The sequence below is a fragment of the Cupressus sempervirens genome, chromosome 11 (genome assembly GCF_028749045.1).
Source record: "Cupressus sempervirens isolate cs-2001-9-10 chromosome 11, ASM2874904v1, whole genome shotgun sequence".
Taxonomy (NCBI): Eukaryota; Viridiplantae; Streptophyta; class Pinopsida; order Cupressales; family Cupressaceae; genus Cupressus; species Cupressus sempervirens.
Genome location: NC_143128.1, coordinates 442,664,100 through 442,689,054, shown reverse-complemented (window position 1 = coordinate 442,689,054; position 24,955 = coordinate 442,664,100). Strand labels below are relative to the sequence as shown.

General features: G+C 36.1%; 1 pseudogene across 1 annotated transcript in view; it reads left to right on the top strand.

Annotated features, from left to right (window-relative positions):
* The first annotated feature begins 5,752 nt into the window (after positions 1-5,752).
* Positions 5,753-24,955, top strand: part of LOC149530326 (chromatin assembly factor 1 subunit FAS2-like) — a 75,242-nt pseudogene continuing 56,039 nt past the window's right edge. The window contains exon 1 of the transcript XR_016358797.1: positions 5,753-5,955. The product of XR_016358797.1 is annotated as a chromatin assembly factor 1 subunit FAS2-like (transcript). The remainder of the gene's footprint in view (positions 5,956-24,955) is intronic.

The following is a 24,955-nucleotide window of genomic DNA, read 5'->3' as shown; positions in this document are numbered from 1 at the left end:
AGAAGGCATTTATGTTTAGATAATTCTAGAAAAGTCTATTTGTCTTATGTTAGCTAATTTAGATGTTTCCGAAAAGAATCAAAGACCTTTATAAAAGAGGCACAATGTAATGGTTTTTGAAGATCAGGTAATGAAATGATTTTATAATTTCTATAAATGCTTGTAGTGTGTATTCTGTGTTTAATTATCATTATGGATCCAATCCATCCACCTCCATCAGATTGGTATCAGAGCCAAGTTGTGAAGTTCATATGGCGAAGGTAATATCTTTTGAAACAAAGAAGTATATGATTATTATTGTCCAGCCAATGAGTCAGATCATGTGGAAGTTTTGAAGAATTGTTGGTGTGAAGAAATTTGTTTGGAGAAGAAGAAAATCATTGCTCCTGTCGAAAGAAAGAGTGAGCATTTTATTGGAGGCACCTATTTGTGGAGGATTTCTATTATTTTCATGAAAGAGACTATTGTTGTGAAGAAAGCATTGAAGTGTTTGCCAAGCGCATTGAGTCTATGAAAAGAAATCACAATCGCTGTCATTGAGGAGTGTCAATATGAATCATGGTAAGCTTGAAATTTGATGTTAATAGTTGATGTTGACAAAGGTTTTTAGATTTGTGTTTTAAGAAGGGGCTTGGATTTTCATTTGATAGATTTGAATTTATTAAAATGGGAAACAAGGTAAAAGAGTGTTAAAAGAAAATATAAATTTGACTCTTGAGATGGATTGCTTAAAAGAAAAATGATTGAAATTAGAGACATACAAGTTTGTAATGATTAGAGAGAGGTCAGAAGAAAAATGTAGACTTTTAAAATGAAATTAGTGAATATAAAGAGATAATGGAAGAGCTAGAGGATAGGCTAAATTTTGTGGAAGAAGTACATAATTGGCATGAAGGAAACATGCAAGCTTAGAGAACAAAATAAAAAATTAGAAGAAAAGTTAAAGTTGTTTGATGATGCTGAGAAAAAGAACAAAGTTTTAGAAGAAAATGTGAAGAAATTGGAAGAGGAAAATAGTGTGTTAAAGAAGGAACTGTCTACTCTAAAACAAGAGAAAGAATGTTTGAATGTGAAATCATTTGTATGTGATGTATCATGTGACACAAATGATTTGAGTGATTATACAATTGAGAAATGTGATTTTGTTGTTTGTGATGAAAAGTGTAAGAAAGAAAATGACAAGAAGTTTGCAAATTTCATTTGTTATGATAGTAATAGTGATGGTTTGAAGATTATGGAAAAATAGGTTTCAAAGGTAAAGGTCTAGGGAAGGATGAACAGAGATTAAGGAATCCGATTGAGACTGCAGTCAGGCCAAAATATGCAAGTCTTGGATATGATGCATGCAATAGAAAGATGAATAAAAGTTCAAGAGAATCAATTGAAAGCATAGAGATTGTGCAATGTTCACACTGTAATAGGAAAGGGCATACAAAAGATAGATGTTGGGATATACATCCTTGTAATATTTGTGGCTTGAAAAATATTATGATAAGACATGTTGGAATAGAAAGTGCAATAAAGATTTTATGGCAGGTTGTATAAAAATGGATTGTGGATGGAGCTACGGATCAAGTTGGCAGAAGATTACAGGTATGATCAAAAGTTTGTTTAAGTACAAATGTTCAAGTGTATATAATGATAGAGATATTTCAAAGATTGAATGTTCAAGGAGGATTAAAAATGGTTTGAGTAAATCTCAATCATTATGTAGCAAGACATCCATAGAGAATGATTTTACAGGAAGTTCAAGTTTATTATTTTGAAGAATTAAATTAAGTTTTTTTCAAAGATTGCTGCAACAGTTGGACAAAGGCATTAGCAAATATGAAAATGATTGGAAAATGGCATTTTGGAATCAGGCAAAAAAAAGGATTTGAATAGTCAATAATGATAAGAAAAAGGAAAAAATAGGTAAGAGAAAAGGGAATTTGAAAGCCCAAACATTATGATCAGAGGTTTCAAAGACTGCAGGTTTGGATGTGGACATAAGAAATAGGCAAAATAAAATAATAATCATGGCACATTGGAATATGTATGTAACAACATTTGAGGTTGAAATTAGGGGGGAGTGTTGGAATGTAATTTCCCCCTCAAATGAAATGTAAAGGCATAATAGAAGATTCTAGAAATTGCTGGATTACTGAATAGGGTTAGGTTCTAGAAGGCATTTATGTTTAGATAATTCTAGAAAAGTCTATTTGTCTTATGTCAGGTAATTTAGATGTTTCCGGAAACAATAAAAAACCTCTATAAAAGAGGCACAATTTAATAGTTTTTGAAAATTAGACAATGAAATTATTTTACAATCTCTATAAGTGCGTGTAGTGTGTATTCTGTGTTTAATTATCATTGTGGATCCAATCTATCCACTCCTATCAAGAAGGAATAGGATGGCATTGAGAAGAAGCCAATGCCCTGTAATGGGTTGCACCATAAAATGCCCATATTATACATGTCCAACAAAGAAGGAATGAGGAACATGAGGGGGAAGAAGGAGAGGAAGAGGTAGTAGAAGAGGAAGAGGAATCAAAGGTATCAAGTGATAAGAATTTACAGCTGCCAGTAAAAATATGAGCCTGCACCCAGTGCATGTCTATACCAATGATATTTATGATCTCTTTCATTTTGAGCATGCCCGAACTCTAGAACAGACAAAGAAGCTTTGAGTATTTGTATTAGATCCTAATTGTCACGAGCCATTCCCTTATGCCAAGTAAAATGAATATTTTTATTGCCACCTGTAATTATAATCTGTTACGATCATTCATTTTTTGAAAAGCAAGCTAATTTAAAATAATTATTTTTTTAACCAGTCGTCAGTAATGTGAAAGGATACACTAGAAAACTATGAATAGGGGAGTCACCACATAACCGCATTGGATACACCAGAAAACTGAATATGATGCTTAACAAGGGAGGATCGTAAGCCTCTTTAGCCATATTTTGGTATGATATGAGCGCCTAACGGTGAATTCAAAATCGATCTCCTTGAATTGGATCAGAACAACACTGTCATTGCACTCTATCTTATCCTATAAGATATTTTGGAAATGTTAACCCTATCTAAGGCCGAAACAACTGCAATTGTAATTTGGATTGGCGAGTTCGGAAGAAGCGATCAAGAGGGTTTACCAATGTTGGCCTCTCCATTTCTCCCAGATTCCAATCTCATTTACTTAATAATGCCAATTTTTTATTGAAAATTGTTCATTTTGCAATGATCCAAATGATTAATTAATAGTCCTCATATTATTCCTTCAATGGGCAATTCAGTTATGTGTCATTGTGAATGAAGTGACTGGTTATTACTAATTTTTTTCCCTTTTTACTATGAATAAGTTACACAAGATATGTTCTGTGTGAGACACAAATGATGTGCCAACTGATGCAAACTCTGTTTGAGAATTTAATAGCATCTATTTGGGCCAGGTAAAGATTATTCTTGTTAACCTGAAAACTTAATATGGCTATTAAGCTTCCTTCTTGATTTTAAAAGTCGACCTCAGTTGTTCTGCTTAATGGGAGTTAAATGGATGCTAGAAGAACTAAACAATTTGGACAATATTACTATTTTGTGCTCTAAAAGCATGTAGCGTTAATGTGCATATGTTTAGAGGCTGATGTTCTTTTGTTGTGGAATTGATTGCTATATGTTTTAATTGTACAAAAAACTTGAAGTATAACTACAACCATTAAAACCTGAAGTATAACTATGATCATTACAACTTGCGAAGCTATAACATCAACTATTACGTGTCTTCTACATTGCTGCCACAATGTGCAATGTTTGATGCTTATATTCATTTGTATAGGAATCATTGGAGATAGGACAATGCCATATATCTTAGACTCATTCATTCTTTGAATCACGACTCTTGTTATTGGCCTCTTTTGTTCTTTTGTCATCGATAGTTGGATACAATTGTGCACAACATTTGGTAAATTTCGTCAACCTCTTAGTGTAAAGTTTCAGTGAGAAGAAGTCATAATTACTCGTGAGCTAGAAGAACTTGCCACTAATTTTGTGACAGTTGCGTCTATAAATCAAAAATCAATAATAATAGAACTTGCCACTAATTTTATGAGTCTTGCATTTATGAATCAATAACAATACTTGTTCTATATTTTATGTGGGACCATAAAAACAAAATTAATGGGTCTATTTCTAATGTTTATTACTAGATGTGCAGGTTTCTACAGAAGAATCAAAAGTAGCTTTTTCCTCTCTAGCCATGATGGGCCAAAAGTTCTCTCTAAGGTTAAGAACAAAGAGCAGAAAGGTTCCCGACTTTGTGCCCTCTCCTTGCAATTTTGTTCTAGAGGCTCCTAATTTTGTTGTCATTTTTGGGTGGAGCGCAGTTGTCAGCAAATTATATAAGACTTTCAAGGTTTTCCCATTGCTGTGCAGTGTTCGATATTTTGTGATCCGAGTGATCATATGATTGGCCTCTTTTTTTCAAGTCTAAACGTACAGTTTTGCTGACTAGCCTGGTCCTAGTTGTCCATTCTGTAAATTGTATTTAGATATAGATGTCAAGCCTGCACACATAAATTAGTTGAATTCTGTGTGATTATTATCATCTACTTACATATGTAGCTAACCAATGTATTTAAAAATCTATTCTGGAAATTTCAATTTGATATAAATGTTGCTAAGTATTTGTTGAATGCATATTATAAAAACAAAATTGCTTTTATATATAAATGCTTCTTAAAAATACAATTTAAAAAATAATCTATTTCTACCATCTTTCTTGATTGGGTTTTCCATTAAATTTATTTTTATTTAGAAATATTTGGCAATTCTCATAAATATCCTTTCCGAATAATAAATCACAAAAAGATTGTTCATTTTTGTGGATTGAATTTTCTTGTTTTCCCTAGCATTCACTATTCTCTTGATATGATGGTCCTGAGGTGGATAATGATAGATGGAAATGATATGTAGGTGAATTCATAGGCATGGTGTTGACATTATACATCTCCTTCTAAAGTTTTTGCTTCTGCCTAGCCTAAAAAACAAAATCTCTTGTAAGGCATTCAATCCTATTACAAGATATAATATTATACCGATATTCGTAAGTCCAAAGAGGGTGATTGTGATGTTTGGTGCCATGAAGTCTTCGCTTGTTGGTTTCTTAATAAGTTTTGAAACTGTGTTAAGAGGTGGTATGTGCATTGATCCCCTACCTCAAAGCAGGTTTTGCAAAGACCCTTTTGTATTCAAACTTCAACTATTGTTTTCTCATTGTTTGGGATAAAGTGTAATTGTGGTGCTTATCGATGTATTAGTTGTTTTGTATTGTGCTCCATTCTTTAGGTCTCATGACTAAATTGATGTTGCTACTAATGTAACTGATATGTGGTATTCATTTGGGCCTTTCAATCTTATTGTATGGTTTGGGTTACCACTAAGAGAATCATTAATAAGTCTTCTAAAATTTTACATTTTAGACAACATTTACAACATATGCCTCATCGACTTGAACATTGTACCTTCTGATACAAGTACTAGTGAATAACATAATTTAAAAAAAAAAAAAAAAAACTGTTACAAACATTCATCATTTGATATGCACAATTTTTTTCGAAAATCTATTTTTTTGATTCATAATTAAAATTAAAAAATATGTTTTCCCAACAAAATGATAAAAAACATGTGATTTTTATTCGTTTATTAATTTTTTTTTTATACACCTTCGGAGAGTTTAGTGCCTGACTTGAATTTTACGACACCCAATCGAATATCAATAGAACAGATTTCCCGCCAAAACGGTGGACAAAGATACTCAAGTGAAGTAAAACCCATTCATTCATACGTTTGGTGGAGGTGCAAAAATGAAGGGAGGCACAGTGCAGATAACATGGCACGATTCAAAGCCCGTTCTCACTCTGGACTTTCATCGTCTGACGGGATTTCTCGCTACAGGAGGAGCCGATCACGACATCAAGGTATAACCCTATTTCTTTTCCAAATTTAGATTTTTCTCTTTGTTTTCTGCAGTAGTTGAGGGATCGAATCTCATTATTTGTTGAATAATATCAATTCACATGCAAATGAGCACAGATTGTAAGCCACTGTTCTTCGCTTTAGATTGCCAGGTGGGGTATGTCTACTTTGTTCAGTGTGAAGGGTACTTCCCTTTATCCATAGTTCAAGTTATTGAGTTGCGCTTACATTACCAGGTTTTCTCTCCAATTTAGTGTTCGTTGGCTGGGAATCCTAAGAGAGGTCATTGAGGGTTTATCCGACGTTGTCTTAAGATTGTATAGCTACGTTCTTTCATCCTAGAGATTGTTTTGTGCGTATTATGGGCTTCCGAATCGGCCCTTTGCAGAAAATAAATGATGCTATTGTTGGCGACTACGTATCAGAATCCAAACCCAAACATTTTTTATTTTACTGGTTTTACTATCCTCCTTTATTTTTAAAATATACTTGACACATGGGTTCTGTAACTTTTTAAAATATAATTTAGACAGGGTTTCTGTAGCAAGAAAATACTATAACAGATAGCTTAGAGCTAAAAATTAACAAAAGTACTGACCATTACAAACAAAAAGTAAGCAAAACTTAAAGTTTGAAAAGCTTTAAAACAGAGTAGGAGACCACAGTGTCCCAATCTTTTCTCTGTACTATCTTGACACTCGATTTATATACTCTTTCTATTCTGCTTGAACAAACGCATTGTTGATAATGTGAAGGCCAACAGTCACGTCATTGTTCCCTCCAATAATCGAGTCTCTTGGTTTCCAAAGACTCTTCATTTGTAATATTATTGGAGCCCTTTTATATGCTGCTCCTGCTCATTTGTAATCACCTTTTTTTACATATTAATCTAATACTCTGCAGTCTGGACGTAGCCATTATTGTGGTGAACCAGGATAAATCTGGTGTCGTGTATTTTTCTTTATTGCGTCAATTTTATTTCTCTGTTTAAATCCTTTCAATTGGTATTAGAGCACGAGGTGTGCAAATTGGGAAATCGGTGTTGAATTTTCTAAAAAGATGGAGGATTTGAAAATAGAGAAATTTACAGGCAAGAATTACAGCCTGTGGAAAGTGCAGATGCGCTTCTTGCTGGTTAAGCAAGACTTGGCTCTCGCAATTGAAGGAAAGTCTAAGAAACCGTCTACAATGTCTAATGAAGATTGGGAAAAGATGGATGAGAAGGTGATGGCATCCATTTTTCTCTCGCTGGCCAAAAATGTCTTGTTCAATGTCTCAAACGAGAAGTCAACGAAAGAGGTTTGGGACAAACTTTAGAACATGTATCAAACGGTGTCGGCTGCAAACAAAATCCTCATTATGAAGAAACTCTACAAACTAAAAATGAAGGAAGGGACTGCAATGTCAAATCATATAAATGATTTGAACACCCTATTATGTCAAGCGAGCTCGGTTGGTATGACTCAAGATGACGAAGCCCAAGCCATCATCTTGTTATGCTCTTTACCGAACAATTGGGATCTTGTAGTTACAGTTGTAAGTACTTCAAACTCTACAAAGTCAAAGCTGGCCTACGACGAAGTTGTTGCCACTTTATTAAGTGAAGACATGAGAAGGAGTAACAAAAACTCCTCATCCGGTGATGCTCTCACCATGGTCAGCACTGAGAGAAGAGGAAGAAGCCATCATAGAGGAAATAATAATTACAATCAGCGAAGATCAAAGTCACCCAATCGTTCAAGGTCAAGAGGTAGGAATGGAAAATGCTGGTTTTGTGGTAACCCTGGCCACACAAAGAGAAATTGTCGGGCTTACAAGAAAGCGCAAGAAAATGTGAGAAACATTGAAGCAAATACAGCCTATGAGAAAGATGACAGTGCTCTAGTTCTTTCTACAAGTGACACAAAATCAGATTCTTGGGTGATAGATTCCGGAGCCTCTTTCCATGCTACTTCATGTACGGATTGTTTCACAAACTACCATGAAGGTCAATTTGGAGAGTTATTTCTTGGAGACAACAAATCCTGCGAAATAATTGGCAAAGGTGACATTTTGTTACAGCTGGAAGATGGAGGGCAATTGTTGTTAACAGATGTTCGCCATGTTCCCAAATTAAAATGAAATCTGATTTCCGTCAGTCAGCTCTTTGCACAAGGATATTATCCATCCTTATATCCGGATAATTGGAAAGTTACCAAGGGTTCGAGAATAATTGCCAAGGGAAACAAAGTAGGCAATTTTTATCTTCTTGAAGAACCTATTGAAATAGGGGCAGCTATGACAGTCATGGGCAGTGATGCAACACTTAGGCATCAAAGATTAGGCCACATGAGTAAAAAGAACCTTGAGGTAATGCTCAAAAGGGATCAATTACCGGGTCTCCAATAAGAAAATTTGGAATTTTGTGAACATTGCCTTTACGGGAAGCAAAAGCGCGTCATCTTCTTGAAAGATGGACATAACCTCAAGGAAAAACCATTGGAACTTGTACACTCAGATGTCTTTGGTCCGGTTGAGGTAAGCTCTTTAGGAGGTTCAAAATTTTTTGTTACTTTCCTTGATGACTGTACTAGGAAAGTACGGATATATATGATGGCAAATAAATTTGAAGTTTTTTCTAAGTTTAAAGTTTTCAAAGCTCTTGTTGAAAACCAAAAGTGCCATAAGATCAAATGTTTAAAAGCGGATAATGGAGGTGAGTTTTGTTCGTTGGAGTTCGACAATTATTGTGCAGATAATGGTATTCGTAGGGTGAAAGTTGTACCCTACACCCCTCAAGAAAATGGGGCAGCGGAAAGACTCAACCGGACAATAATGGAGAAAGCTCGGTGTATGCTTTCAAATGCAGGATTGGGAAAAGAATTCTGGGCTGAGGCATGTAATACAGCCGTATATCTAAATAATCGAAGTCCTTCAAGGTTGAACTTCGGAATTCCGGAAGAGGAATGGCAAGGTAGAAGAATTTCTTATTCTCATCTTAAAGTTTTTGGTTGTCAGGCCTTTGCACATGTGCCCAAAGAAAAAAGAAGCAAGCTGGATCCTAAATCCGAGCCTTGTATATTTGTTGGATATGGAGAAGATCAGTTTGGCTTCAGGCTTTGGAGTTTAACTGAAAAGAAGATCATTAGGAGCAGAGATGTCGTCTTTAATGAGAAGTTGTTTCCTCATTCTAAAGACGAGACTCCTAACAGAGAATTCATTGCTTTACTCGATATGATGAGTAATGGTACACACTCTCAGCATGGCAATACCCAGTTGCTGTAGCCAACAAATAGCCTCTCTTCTACATCAGTTCTTGCTCCTGCCCCTGTCTCTTCCTCAGAGGATGCATGGCATACTCAGGCAGAAGATTCCCTCTTCAACTCGGGAAGTTATGATAATGAAAGTGTAAACTCAGAACGGTTCACTAACATAAATAAATCAAATGCTCAGCCTACCTATTCACATCCTCGGGTCTATGAAACAAAACACTTTCATTGCCAAGATAATTGTCAAGGAATAAGACACAATGGCATAGACAAAGATTCTTAGCAATATGGGTCGGGTTTTGACAGGTTACCAAGCACACTCTCTCCTAATAGGTTCTCCAATCTCCAGGGCCCGTACTCTGCTTCATACAATCAGAATAATTCTGCGCAATATGAGACAATGCGTATGGATAGCAATAGACATCTACAGTCAAAGAAACATGGCAATAAAGATGCGGATGAACATACACAGCATAACAATGAAGACTTTGTCTTTGAGGGAAGACAAATTCATTTTGAACATGTTAATTCGCAGGGAAATTTGGAATACAGACCGCAGATTGAATATGTTCAACCATATGCGCAGGGTGATCACATTAATGTGCAGGGTAATCACGTTAATCTGCAAGATATCAACGATGAGGGTGTGAGTAATCCGCATGGTTTGGGTAATTCGTATGTTGCAAAAACCAGTTAATTTGCAGGTAATCAGTAGGGTCTGAGTAATTTGCATGTTGCAAAAACCAGTCAACCAAATTTTGTTGATCAAGCAGCTTGTGGTGCGAGCATGGGACATAGTTTTGATGCTGATAAACTACCAATGGGCAGTGTCATTTATCACAGGGAAAAATCAGACCACGACTTGGGTCATGTAGGGACAATTGCAGAGAAAAATGGGCATCCACTCAATGATTCCTCTTATCCCTATCATCGCAGGTTTGAGATTAACATGGATGCAAGAGAACTCAGACATGATCATGAGTATGTTGAAACAGAGAGGCAGGGAACTACAAAATCCAGTCACATCAGTAAAGAGGGAGTTAAAAATTTGAATGGGAAAACCTTTGTCTCTGGTTCTCCATTTGAATTAATTCAAGCTCCAACAGAGAATGGTGAAACTCAAATGAGAAGATCCACTAGAGAAAGGAGAATGCCAGCTAAATTCTCAGATTATGAATTGCTATTTGCTAAAGAGGCAGAGCCTTAAGCTTTGGTTTCTGAATTCTCTGAACCCACCACTTATAAAGCTGCACTTAAAGATGTAAACAGTGAAAAATGGCAAGCGGCGATGCGTGAAGAAATGGATTCTTTGCTCAAGAATCAAACCTGGGATTTGGTATCTCTTCCGCCTAATCGAAGACCACTCAGGAACAAGTGGATATATCGTGTGAAAGACGAAGCAGAAGGCAATAAACGCTTCAAAGCCAGATTGGTGGTAAAGGGATTTGATCAAGAAAAAGGGATAGATTTCAACGAAATCTTCTCACCGGTTGTGAAGATGACAACTATCCAAATTGTTCTGGGATTAGCAGCAACGTGAGATCTTGAATTAGAACAACTTGATGTGAAAACCGCATTCCTACATGGTGATGTAGAAGAGCAACTTTACATGGAGCAGCCTCATGGGTTCATAAAGCAGGGACATGAACATCTTTATTGTAGATTAAAACGGAGCTTGTATGGCCTAAAACAAGCCCCAAGATAGTGGTATGTAAAATTTGATCGCTTCATGGCTGAGCATAATTTCACAAGATGTGAATCAAACCCATGTGTCTATTTCAAGAAACTTCCAAGTGGTGAGTTTGTCATCCTTCTTCTTTATGTCGATGACATGTTAGTAGTTGGAACAAACAAAAGAATAGTTAATGAGTTGAAGCAAAAATTGGCAAGCAAATTTGCAATGAAAGACTTAGGGGCGGCTAAAAAGATTCTTGGCATGACAATCACAAGGGATAGGAAAAAGAGGGAAATCACTTTGTCTCAAAAACAATACATTGACAAAGTTGTTGAAAGATTTGGCATGGCTGATGGAAAAGTAACTCCTATTCGTCTTGCTGGTCACTTTCGATTAAGTTTTGAATTATGTCCTAAAACTCAAGAAGAAAAAGAATTTATGGAGAAAATTCCCTACAAATCAGCCATTGGTAGCATTATGTATGCTATGGTTTCTATTCGCCCCGACATTGCTCATGTGGTGGGAGTTGTGAGCAGGTTCATGAGCAATCCCGGAAAAGCTCATTGGGAAGCCGTCAAATGGATACTAAGGTATCTAAAAGGTACTTCAGATTATGTCTTATGTTTTGGCGAAAATAAAGTTCAGCTACAAGGTTACACTGATTCTGATCTTGTCGGAGACTTGGACAAACGAAGGTCTACCACAGGTTACACCTTCACATTTGCTGGAGCTACAATCAGTTCGGCTTCATGGTTGCAACATTGCATTGCTCTTTCTTCAGTTGAGGCTGAATACTTAGCTCTTTCCGAAGGTGCAAGGGAAATGATTTGGCTTCAGCGGTTACTTGGTGACTTGAAAGTTCATCAAAGTGAATATAATTTGTTTTATGATAGCCGTAGTGCGATCTTCATGGCACATAATCACTCATCACAATGTCGCTCCAAGCATGTTGATGCACATGCTCACTTTGTTCGTCATGCAATCGAAGAGGGCAAGCTGAATGTTGTCAAGATTGATACCAAAATCAATCCGGCTAATATATTCACAAAGGTTGTTGCCAAAGAGAAGTTCGAATGTGCTAGAACTTCTCTTGGGCTTGTGAAGAAAAGATAGATTAATCTTTGAGCAGGGTATTGGGTGATCAGTTGCAGCATTGGTTGTCCTTCAGGTGGGAGTTTGTTGATAATGTGAAGGCCAACAGTCACGTCATTCTTCCCTCCAATAATCGAGTCTCTTGGTTTCCAAAGACTCTTCATTTGTAATATTATTGGAGCCCTTTTATATGCTGCTCCTGCTCATTTGTAATCACCTTTTTTTACATATTAATCTAATACTCTGTAGTCTGGACGTAGTCACTATTGTGGTGAACCAGGATAAATCTGGTGTCGTGTATTTTTCTTTATTACATCAATTTTATTTCTTTGTTTAAATCCTTTCACCCATCTCTTCAAAGACTAGGGATTGAGAAAAGACCGCAGATTTCTAAATTGCTATGGTTCAGTATAACTGCTAGCGTTGAAGTCATCCATTACAAGAGCCAAATCGATGTTGAAACCTGTAACAATAGCCGCTCTGTTTGTAGCAGAAACCATCTTATCCTCTAAACGGACTACCCACTCTTCAACACTATCTGCTCTATCATAGAGACCAAACTGCTCTCATTTTGTTCTCAACAATATGCACGAAACGTAACGGAGGATTTTAAATCCAGTTGAAACATGACAGGTGACGTAGGAATATGGACAATAAGGTTGTAGGCGCAAGACAAGGAGACAAACATAAAGACTAGAGGACCAAGTGACAAAGATGAAAATTACAAATGTTTTTTAAGAGGGAGTGTTAGAGAATATTTTGTATTTGTAATGTTTAATGATTAATATGATGAAAAACTTGTAGTAATCTAGACTAATTCGAGAAGTCTACTTAGGAATGAGAATTGGGGAGAATTGAGTGAATGAAGATTGTTGAGAAGATCATGGATAATTTAGGGAGAGATCATAGGACATGGTTACGGAGATGTTGTAGGAATAGTTGAGGGAATACTTCAAACTTATTTTTAATTATAATATATTGTAACGGTCAGCTCATTATATTAAGGGACCATTTATGCAACATCGAGGATACGCGAGAAGATAATTGAAAATCAAGATCAATTTGAATAACAAATAATCTCACATTTACTTGGGTTAGAATTTTCAAGATTCTTTAGGTATTAGTTTGTAGATCGATAGCCATGCGCTGCTTTGCACCAACAAATCCTGCACCTTGACCTTGGATTGCAAGGCAAAGAAAGCAAAGACTGAAGATCATGACCAACAAGATCCGTGTGCATCCTGCACCTTGACCTTGTGTTATAAGGCAATGAACGCAAAGGCTAAAGATCATGCCCAACAAGATCCCTCTGCAACAGACCAAGCCTTTACAGAAAAATCACTTAATCTGTTATGTGAAAAGTGTAATAAGTAAGGGAATGCTAGCATAATTATTACTTTGTTGCGCTGTTACACATGCTTCTACATGTAACTATTCTATTGCTCCACAATTATACATGTAACCATGTTGTCTCTCTTGATGATATAATCATAATAGTTACATGAGTAACCATATATAACAGTGCAATAAAGTGATAATTATGCTAACAGTCTCCCCCATATTACATTGTTGCTACAAATATATCCTGCAAATACAAACTTCACCTTGCCAAGGGACCCCTCCTCATGCATGCATCATCAAAATTGTTGATTACATAATATAAATGTGCATTTTTTAGAAGATCTTTTCTTGAAGAAATAAATCTTGAATCAAGTGGAGCTCTATCAAGCTGCCTCATGATCGTCCAAAGGGTGTCTTCAAGCTGAATTCTTGAGTTCTCAGTCCCAAACTCTCAAATCACAGTCTTGAATTATTTGACAACAATCCCTAGTGAGCTAGCCATGACAAAGCTCCATCATTGTCTACTGGCTGTGAATGACATAATTCTCAATAAAAATCTTGGAAGCTCACTAGACTCTATCAATATTGAGCTAAACACTGAATTCCAAACTTGTCTCTAAAATAAATCTTCACAGTACATACATTCTTCAAATTTGTGAGCATGAATAGAGAAAACTTAAAAAGGAAAAACAAAATGAAAAAATACAGGAATGCTTTTCAAGCAAAATATCATCTTAAATTGAGAAGTTAACTTGAGATGATGGTAATTCCTCCAAGTTCCAGTGCCGCTAGCTTACACATTTGACCCTATTGGTCTTTATTATCCAAAATAAGCACCACATGAAGTACTACAACTTTTGTGACCCCAATAAAAAGCATTAATAAGTGAATTTTCATTGAGAATTCCACTATTTGAAAAAAACAACACAATATTTTCTAGGATCTATCTCAATTGGCTTGAACTCCACGCTATGTTTTTGCTTTTCTCCTTGGATTATAAGCTTCTGATAAAATAGGGCTTTAAATAGGCATTAAACAAATCTCCATTGACACTATTGACCATAGTTTTCACACTCTCTGAGTACTCCTCAAGATGTTGAGTACTTTTGACCATAGTTTTCACACTCTCTGAGTACTCCTCAAGATGTTGAGTACTTTCTATTCCTTTGTTGGGCAACTACTCTCAAGTTTAACTCTTGCGTTTTTATAGACACAATGACAAAACCATGGGTAATACGGTTTATGCAAGTAAAATGTTGGTTAAATTGTGTTTTCACATGTTGTTTTTGCTTTAAAACTATGCATTTTCTCTTTCAAGCAAGGTTGCATGGGGATGTGGGTACATGGGGTACTTAGGTATTGGTATGGGTACAGGTAAGTCTATTTTTCATAATAGGGGATGGGGGGTACTTGGGTATGCCAAACTTCATCATTAATTATACTTTTATATTTATAGAAAATCTGAATTAACGAGTCATGACAACGGTTTTTCAAAACAAGAACTATGATAAGGTTTGCAGATGTAATGTATTATTTTCAGTTTCAGATTTGCTATATGTTTGTAATAATAATATATGATAAATGATTAGATGCATAACAGAGAAGGTAGACTTTAAACATGAACAAGAAGATCATAAATCATATGACAATGACATTTTGCAAATGATAAAATTCTGACTTGAACAGTGCTAAAGTTTATTGTTAATCGATATTGTATCAAAGTTTCAAACTGATTAGGTGTTGAATTAAGCTTGATAAACAACAAGCTGATACGTGAACAAAAGACCGATTTTTTTTTTCAAAAATCATAATCAAGGTCCTTAGATATGATGCTCTCCACCGAGTACCCAATACTTGGGATAAGTGTATCCGGTACTTGGGTACGAGTACTAAGGGTGTGGGTATGAGTACCCATGCAACCTTGCTTTCAAGATGTCAATTTTGTATTTAATACATCTTGTAATTGAGTTTTACAAAAAGAAAATATGCTTCTTTAAGAGTTTTGAATTATTAGTTCTTTCTAAATTGCCAAGTTTTTGCCAAGTTTTGGTCGAGTTTGTTTTGGAGTTTTTACCAAGTTGAAAATTTTGGGCATGACGAGTACTCTTCAAGTCTGAACCTACAAACCACGCTATTGACAATATCATCAATAGGAAGAATATAAATGCACTCACCATACTTAAACATCAAGATATTTCTGAACAAGCTCTTTTGCAAGGTCACTAAAAACAACCTCAATGGTGTCAAATTTGGTCCCCATGAAAATGATTCCAACTTCTATTCTAGGTACAATCATATTCAAACCTTGTATCTCCATAACAATATAAAACCTATAAATCAAACTTAGACAATATCTTCCTCATATCAGCAATGACTCCCAATATCAAAACATCTTTTCATTATAATACTCCTATCACCAACAATGGTGACACCAATTACAATATGCCACATATCCTAAAATTTTTGATTAATTATTTTCAATGAATATGTACATAATTGACAAATAGATTCCCTTCTCCACTCAGAGACATGCATCAAATAGAAAACAATTATATATTTCAAGTTGAAAAATTGCACCATATCATGAATGATTGCAAATTTTCAAGAGAATGAATTCAGTCCCATTTGGCTTGTCTTCTCTTGTGTAGCTTCCCTGACAACAAGCCCTCCAAGCAACTAGTATCATAAAGATTTGGCTTGTACAATTAGGCTTAGGCTTCTGTTGTCATTTTGTGTACGAATAATGACTTCCATCCCATAGATGTCATACAACAAGAGTCACATTGTTAATGTTGGCAAATTGTCTGGAGTTTGACTTTTTGACCATTCTAAGCATTGTTTTCACTTCTCTACCTACCTTTAACTATGTAATACCTCATTAAGAATCCCTTGGAAACAAGGGTTAAATATATATAGAAGAGTGTTTTTTTTATATATAGTGCGCGCATAACATATCGAGTGCATAAGATAATCATAACCAGAAGCACGACACAACATGCACGAAATAGCATGACAATCACTATATGATTGCACACTAGCAAAGACTTCACAACTCTACCAAAGGTTCCAAGAAAACCCCAAAATATACCTAGGATAGAGAACACAGGTTCACAAGATTTCCATAAGGATTTGGACAACACCCATGGATCTCAAGAGGCTAAGCCGACAAGTACTCATAGCTAATGAAATAGGGAGAAGAGATCCAATCCTAACATAATATATTATATAAATGTTCTTTGTAAAGCCCAAAGGAAAGGCTCCTAATGTGTTTAAGCATACAATTTCATTCCTTTCTAGCCATTCATAAACTAACAAGCCATAAACTAACAAGGAGCCATCATATAATCGGGTAAAGGTCTAGTAAAAAGCCAATAGGGACCCAACAAGAGGAACAACAATAAAAAACTAGCAAAAGACCCAATTGGGCGGAGACACTGATTCTCGCCAGGGAAACGTAGATGGACAAAGACGTAGATCTTTGATTGACAGACCTTTGAGACAAAAAGTCTCAATCTAATGAGGGGGAGCCAATGTGTACATACGCAAATGAGCAAGGGTAGACGCTAATCTTCGAATCTCATCCAAAACACAAGAAATGCAAAAGTAAACCTATGTTGACTCCAATGCATGACTAAAATACATCTAGCTCTACACTAGGGAGTACCAAAACAAAACACCTCAAGGTCATGATCACTCGATTACAATAGACAATATAAGAGCAATAAATTGCTTTGAGATCATACAGGTACACATACATATCAAGGTCAAGTATAAGTACATCAATGAATCTGCTCTAAGTACATGATTGAAAGAGTGTAAATATATATACATCATGAGCTAAGTGAAGCATATCATGGAGCACTCAATGCTCAAACTCTAAATTTGGAGGAAGCCCATCAATTGTACATTGGTCTTTATGAGTGGTATGGTGCAACACCACCTTACCACGTGGATCCGTTAGATCACCCCACTATTCTTGTGGAGATAGTAACTCGACCACAAACACAAGGTCACCACACACACCAGTAAGGCTACACTCATGCCAATCTAATTCATGACTCAAGGACCATACAATAATCCAAGTATAACACAAGTATGTAGAATACAAAACTCATGGAAAACACTAAACATGGGATCAAAAGTAATACACAAAGGTGAAGAGCACCACAACACAAGGAGAATATTCAACATGTAGTCCAATAGCCGAGGTACATACCAAGCACACTCGTGGTACAATAGGGTCATTACTCAAAACCAACAAGGGTTTGGTGTAGAAACTCAAGAGTGGGAGTGTCATCACATGACAAATGGTGGTCAATGTGGCTTCGAGTAGTCCTCTCAACAAGGAAACCCTACTCAGCCATATCAACATCTACAGACAAGGGTATCTATACCATATCAACATTCATAGATGGCAAGGTACTATGCCATATCAATGTTCTCATACGACAACAAAGTGATCACATTATCTATTGTTATAATCGAATCACATCTATTTATTTGGTTATCACTTATTAAGAACTCTATCGAGGGATACCCTAAGACCCCTTTGTGTCCCAGCCTGCCTTGGAGAGCCACTCTACTCTACTACTGAAGCACCAACCAAGCTCATCTTGTTACAACAATGAGATAAAAAACAATTAATGCAAGAAGGAAAAAGGCATAAAAGACTCTCAAAGTCACAAGACACAAAACGAGGTAAGTTGTATTGGTCTCAATACAAAGAGCTCAAGTTACTCAGACCTCGACATAGGAACATAGATCAAACACATGCTTGGATGCGGTCTCTACACTAGTCATCCACATATCACATGTGAGCTCAACCTCAAGCATGGAAGGTGACAATATAAAGACAACACAATAACAAACAAAACGATAACAGGAGGATAACTTGATTCCAAAACACTCAAGGCAAGAAACCAAGTAAGGAAAAACCAAGCCAAATATCAAGTTGCTCGATTGGCCTCTTGCCAAGAGCACGGATTCCCACAGATTCCATCAATCATCTCATCACAACACGAGGAAAGCTAAAAACGTCCAAAGGTAACCAAACTCCTAAATTATGGTTCACTTTAGTAAGGTAAGAAATCTAACAATTTAACATTAAAGGGTCATGCTTAGGATTCGATATCAAATATTTGGAATGTCCTCAATCCAGTTCGATTTGACAATTCCATTTCAAAGTTGGAGTACTACAACCTCCAATAACTGAAACACACCAAACATGGTGACACCCATATCTAGGTGACATGAAAAACAAGGCAAACTAGAAAATGCCTAAAAATCAAACATAATGAAATCTCATGAAATTAAAACCCGTTGGTCTAAATCCATCCAACAGCACATAAATCCAATAAAATTCCACTTCGATGCATACATGAAAATCCCAACAGTATAACATTACTGAAACCCAAAATGTCACATGGGAAAGTTAAAAATGCTCGCACCCATCCAACCGAGTCAAGCAATCAAACACAAATGTGGGGGACAACTAATTCTCAACACAACACTCTAAAGCATACAACTAATTCATTCAAAAAGATATAGTATACAAGAAATGGTGAGATACCCTACCTCACATGAATGGTAAAAACTAAAAACCAAGGAAGAGGAGAAAATAATGAAGACTCCATTTTATTGGATGAAACCTTTGGTGAAGCAAAGCAATTCTGACATGATTTCAACGAGCCGCTCCACGGACAAATTCAACACTTGGATTTCACCCAACAAGCAAAATATGATTTCTCCAATGCAAAGTTGGAGCAAATCCATAAAATTCTCTCAAATCAAAAGTGAAAATGAGTGAAATGAACTCACTTTCACAATATAAGGCACTTTCCAAAAGTGACTTAAAAATAAGTCATTTAAATATTTAAAAATGACTATTGACCCCTTTTCCCAAATTAAATAAAATCAATTCCAATTTAATTGAAATCCAACTATGACAAAATAGCCGATAAATAAGATAATCAATAAAAATGCCCAAGGCATAAAGATGAGCATTTTTAATCAAATCATTTTGCAACAATTGTGGGAACTCTAAATGTGCAGATAGACACTGGTCGATCACAATGCAATATGAATCCAGATTTATGAGCATGCTCCAGATAGATAATAATCAATTATGAATACACCATTCATACATGGAGGATATTGGCTCAAATATGGAGGTGGCCAAAGCTACTATCTCTTGTGCCATTGTTGGGGATATAAACACACTCAAATCCTGCAGCTTCGGTAGAATGTGCCACGTACCTATTCACAGAAACAAGCAAACATCAAGTGCAAATGCTCACGGTATAAATAGACGAAGTGCGTAAATTGCATTGTAACAAACAATGAAAGGAGAGTGATACAATGTGTAGATCTCATGAATGAGTGACTACGACTTTGTTTAGCTTTGTATTGACACAAAGGGCATAATGCATAGTAATTGCATGGTAAAGAAGCAAACATCATGCCATTAAATTAACATTGCATTTAAATTTAAATAAATCATTTTACAACACATGAGCATAATCAGTTAAAGTAAATAACTGAAATATCCAATTGCATATAAGTTACATTTATTAGATATTCATAATTATCATCATGCCTTATTCTCTCAAAGCATCTCCATGCAAATATGATCAAAATACTAAAAACAACATAATCTAATAGACGAATCACCAATACTGCATTAACTGAAATAAAGTACAGTCATCAAATGCATCACACAGTGCAACCACTAATCACATCACATGGTACTCATGGAATAACATTGTGATATAATCAGCCATTGACACAACCTCAGTGACACCATCAAATCAAAAGCCAAGTAAGGCAGAAACCAATCAAAACCACAAGAACCATCTTGGAATGTGAAATATCCCAAATTGGATATTTACTCGATTTTACCTCAAAATGTTTTTAGAACTAAATATATGCAGATGTATCATGAACACCAAAAGAAAACAACAGATTCTCCAATAGATATAAACTTGTTCTTTTCAAAATAACGTTTAGGAATTCAAGCATATGAAATTGTGTTACAAACCAACAACATAAAACCAGTAAACTCTCATAAAACTCTTTAAAACAACATTATTGCATTATACAACAACAATACAATAACTGGCTTTCGAAATCCAATTTTAAACACATAATTTATAGTCAGATTGGAACACTCAGAGAAGAACCTGTAAGTGCATATGAGACACCTGAAATGATGTCTTCACGGACAATGGGTTTGCGTCCACTACCTGTTGGCACGAGGGGCTACGTCCTCACACTGGCTGAAAGCTGAAGCTTTCTGATTACTCTCCCAAGAGAGGAACTCAAATCTGAATAATAAAACCAAGCATGCCCAAATGAAAGAGTCTCTCCTCCTTTTATCCTCATAGCTGTGACTCTTCGTTTTCCCTCCTAGCTTTTCGTCTTATCTCTCGTTGTCCTTTTGCCCACTTTATAATATTAAATTGACCTTTTACATTTTGAGTCCACGCTCTCCAAGTCAATTTTTATATTATATATAATATGCATTTAATATTTCTAATGTCCCAAAAAGGGAGATATTACAAATCTCCCCTCTTTAAAATTACTTGTCCTCAAGCAATCAATACCAGGATCCCATATGAATATGCGGGCAGACCTATAGCCCAATTTGACCATACTGTGCAACAAGGTGTCACTTTACAACCCATCCATCAATCGGATTCTTGGGTCCCATATAAATTTGAGATATCACTGCATCTGTAGTCTGTACAACTCTGATTATCTCCATATCCAGTCTCAAATTGAGTAGAACTATAACCAAATCCTCAACAAGCCATGAGTACATAAGATCAACACCTGGATCCCAAACCTTGTTGTCATAACCAGCCGACACGATAAGGTAGAAATGTATCAATGAACTATGCATAATCTAGTAGATGGTGACAACCCGACCTAAATAGGTGATGTAGGAAACAAGTTGCTCAAAAATTGACAATAATACCCTAGGCGCATCAAATACCAAACTGTCATCATCAATCTAGAGAACCTCTGGGTACATAGGTACTATGAATAAGAATGAAGCTGAAAAACCATTCCTTGAGATTGAGACATAACTCTCATCCATACTACACTAAAATCTATCCAAACGCTGGTGTACATAATCCAACCAACTCCTGTATGGTGTGAAATTGGGAACCCTATTTGGACTGATCCAATGACGAACAGCTGTAGTCAATTCACCACTCCCATCCAGTGACCAAGATTTGCTGTTAGGAGTTATACCCAAATCCAGATTTCTGAAATCAAAATCATCCTCTTCATGGCAATAAGAAGGAATTCTCTCGTTTATCACAAATTGGGGATTATCCGAAGTCCAATCAGCATCAACTTCAAACAAAGGGTTATTTACAAGCTGAATTTGATCTGAAATTTTGGCACTTGATCGTTTGGGGCAGCTATCCAAGTCATATGTTTGCTGAATGCTATCAAGTTCATCAATTACTTGGAAAAACTCCTGCCTCTCTTTATCCTCATGCTCTTGAGAGTGATTCGTGATCCTAATCTGATTTTCTGCTTCCTGAAGGGAAATCTGAGCATCATCTAATGCCTCATGACTATACTTAAGCTCTCTATTAAGCTCTATAATCTCATTCCTTTCTTTATTCAGCTGATCAACATGTATTTCAACAACCTTAAAAATGTTATCCCCGTCGAAAAGCAAATATAAATAATCTAATTTCATAGTTTCAAGAGCTGTTTTGATCACTTGCAAATCAGAAACAAGCCAATCTGCTTTCACTCCCTTTTGAACCTTAACATAGAGATCTTCTGCCATCTTGTGAGTGTTGTCATAATGTACCAACGATGCCACAACCATGTCATTATTAACCTTCAATTGATTCTTTAAGGTATGCATTTCATTATTGTCCTCTTGAAGCAGTTCATCATCTTGCAGTGTCATCTTAGATTGTTCCTCTAAATTCATGTCATGGGTATAGGAAATATATGGTTCATCACATAAAGACCTCAACTTGCTATTGCCTTGTGTGTAACTGACTTTGTTGACTTGCTTGTCAAAGCTAACCTCCACATCACAACAAAGAAACTTGCACCTTATGTAACGTCATCTATGTGATCGCAAGAAAGGCTGCAAATCAATGATAGCTGACTATTCTTCTTTTTCAAGACCCTCTATTTGATAATTTTGGTCTGTCGAAAATTCTGCATAAACACCTTTGCACTGGTCTTTTGCAAGGAGATTTTGAACCAAATTAAAATACTCTCTTTTTGCCATATAGGTCTTATTTTGCTGCTTTAGATAAAAATCCATGTAATCACTTAATGATAAATTGTTCTGAATTCAAGTAGGAAGTTCTTTATACTCCACGTAAATATCGAGTATTTCTGCTCTTATATCAGATTCAAAATCTTGGGCTAATTGTGCTTGTAGCTTCATAGTACCTTTCAAGTTTGTAATCAAGGCAATGTGACCTACTTCTAATGATTGCCTTTATATCCAAATAGATCCTAGCTACTCAAACTAGATAGTATCCATCCACTGTAGTCTGGTAGTGACTAAAACACTTAATGGTATTGCTTGCCTTCATTCCTCTGTCGGTCATTCAAAACCGTCAACCTTCATTTTGCAATTGAACCACCTTAATAGCCTTTTGTGATGCAACACCACCCACAATTGCTGCGACACATTGGATTTCAGAGGCTCCTCATTTGCATGCATATATATTAGAGCATTCCCGCTAAAACATATTTAGTTCTGGCAATTGCATCTATTTGAAAGTTTTGAAGACATTTTGAACAAGCGAATGTATGTTTGAAACATTTCACGTGCCTTGAGTATCATGTTTTGCAAGGGTGCTTATATTTCATTTGAGTGCTCTCATCTTAGTGCAACATGTAAGCAAACTCAGAAAGGTGGTGGGATTTAGCTTCAAGACCACCAATTGTACTTGGTTTAAAGTTTCTAAAGCCTTTTCATCAGTTCCATTTAGCGCTCACTTTGCAATCATCTGATTTCTTTCTTCGAGGTGACCTCCCTTCAAGGCATTATGTCAAACAATTAGGTGTGTTGTCTGTAGCTTTAACATTCTCCTTGATGGCCATGAATTCTTTTTTTTTTCCTCCTTTCTAGTCGAAATTGAAAAGCCAGGGAAGCTCTTTCCAGTCTCCACTTTTCAACCCCCGATATATTACTTTGTTTTGCCTCTGGCAAAGATTGTGGGGGTAGCAATTAACCGTCACTGTTTATATATGCAGAGTCCGCTTTAAGAGGAGATATATTTAGTTATGGTAATATCAAATAAAGACTGTATAGGTCTGTAAATCCCGCGTCAAATAGTGGAGACCACTTGTTTGCCAAACCTTTCTACTATATCCTTGGATTCCTTCGAACCAATCTTTTTGTATCTCCACAGGGATTTTACAACAGTTGATAATTCAAGGTTCAATGATGACTGTGCTGCAACTTATTCCACTTTCATATCTATTTCATTTTTTTCTTTCCTGTATCTGCTCATTGGTGGTCCCAGCTCTCCTTTTTCTCCCATTCCTATTGGTAGTCTTTGATCAATTGCCAATCCAATTGGGCCTATGACTTGTCTTTTATTTCAAAGATGCTTTCCACAACAAGATTGGATATAGTGGCAGGGTGAACTTAGTGACATGAAGCAAGTCACTACCTCTGACTTTAAAGCCTTCCCTTGGAATAGAAACTGCGATGAATGCCCCTAAACTGCACAACAGTCTTCTTTTACACAAGAATTTATGAACAACCGAGTGCCCTCCTTGTTCTGTAAGCTTGATAATATTCCATACACACTCTTAACCAATTCATGATCAACATTGCTTCTTACATCGTGTCATTGATCAGGATAATATTGGTTATGAAATATAAAGTCTTAACCATCTTCTATTGAACCCGATAAAACAATTCCCTCAGGCGTTGCACTTAGACATTAAAGGCACGTGGATCAACCAAAACTATCCAAACTCCACGACTTCCATGTTGATTTGTAACACACCGACAATATATGTTATTGCACGGGGCGTATTTGAAGAGTCACCAATTCCACATTGAAGAGTCAGGAGTGTTGATACTGCCACGTATTTCTTAGTTTCTGGCAATGTATCCAAGATCCAACGAAAATACTTATCTTCTGGAATACAGACTACCATTACTAATCTGACACGAGAAGAATTTGATAACACTTGCCTAGTCATTATAGATGCGATGTCCACGATAGATGTAGAAACCACGCTCGGAATAAGTGTCTTTAATGATAATGGTCAGGGATGTTACTCTCAAATGCTCAACGTTTCTATGCGACTATAGCGACTGCACAAAATAGGAAACTGTTTAGATTTCTTTTGGGGTCTTGTCTGCCAAAATTCTTCATCACCAAATCTTCTTAACAACTCACATGAATACTTCTGATATTATTTTAGTTGATAGCTATCGTTTGCTCCAGTTCATGACTTTGATTGTGTCATACTCTTGCTAGAGTCACTTCATTTTTTTTCCCCCGATTTATGCTTTCTACCATATCAATGAGGTAGATAAGCAATACACAATGAAATGAAATAATTTTCAGAGAAACTGGACTTTCTTTTATCAGAAAATCCTGTTACTACTCATGCTTGGGCTTCTTGTTGAAC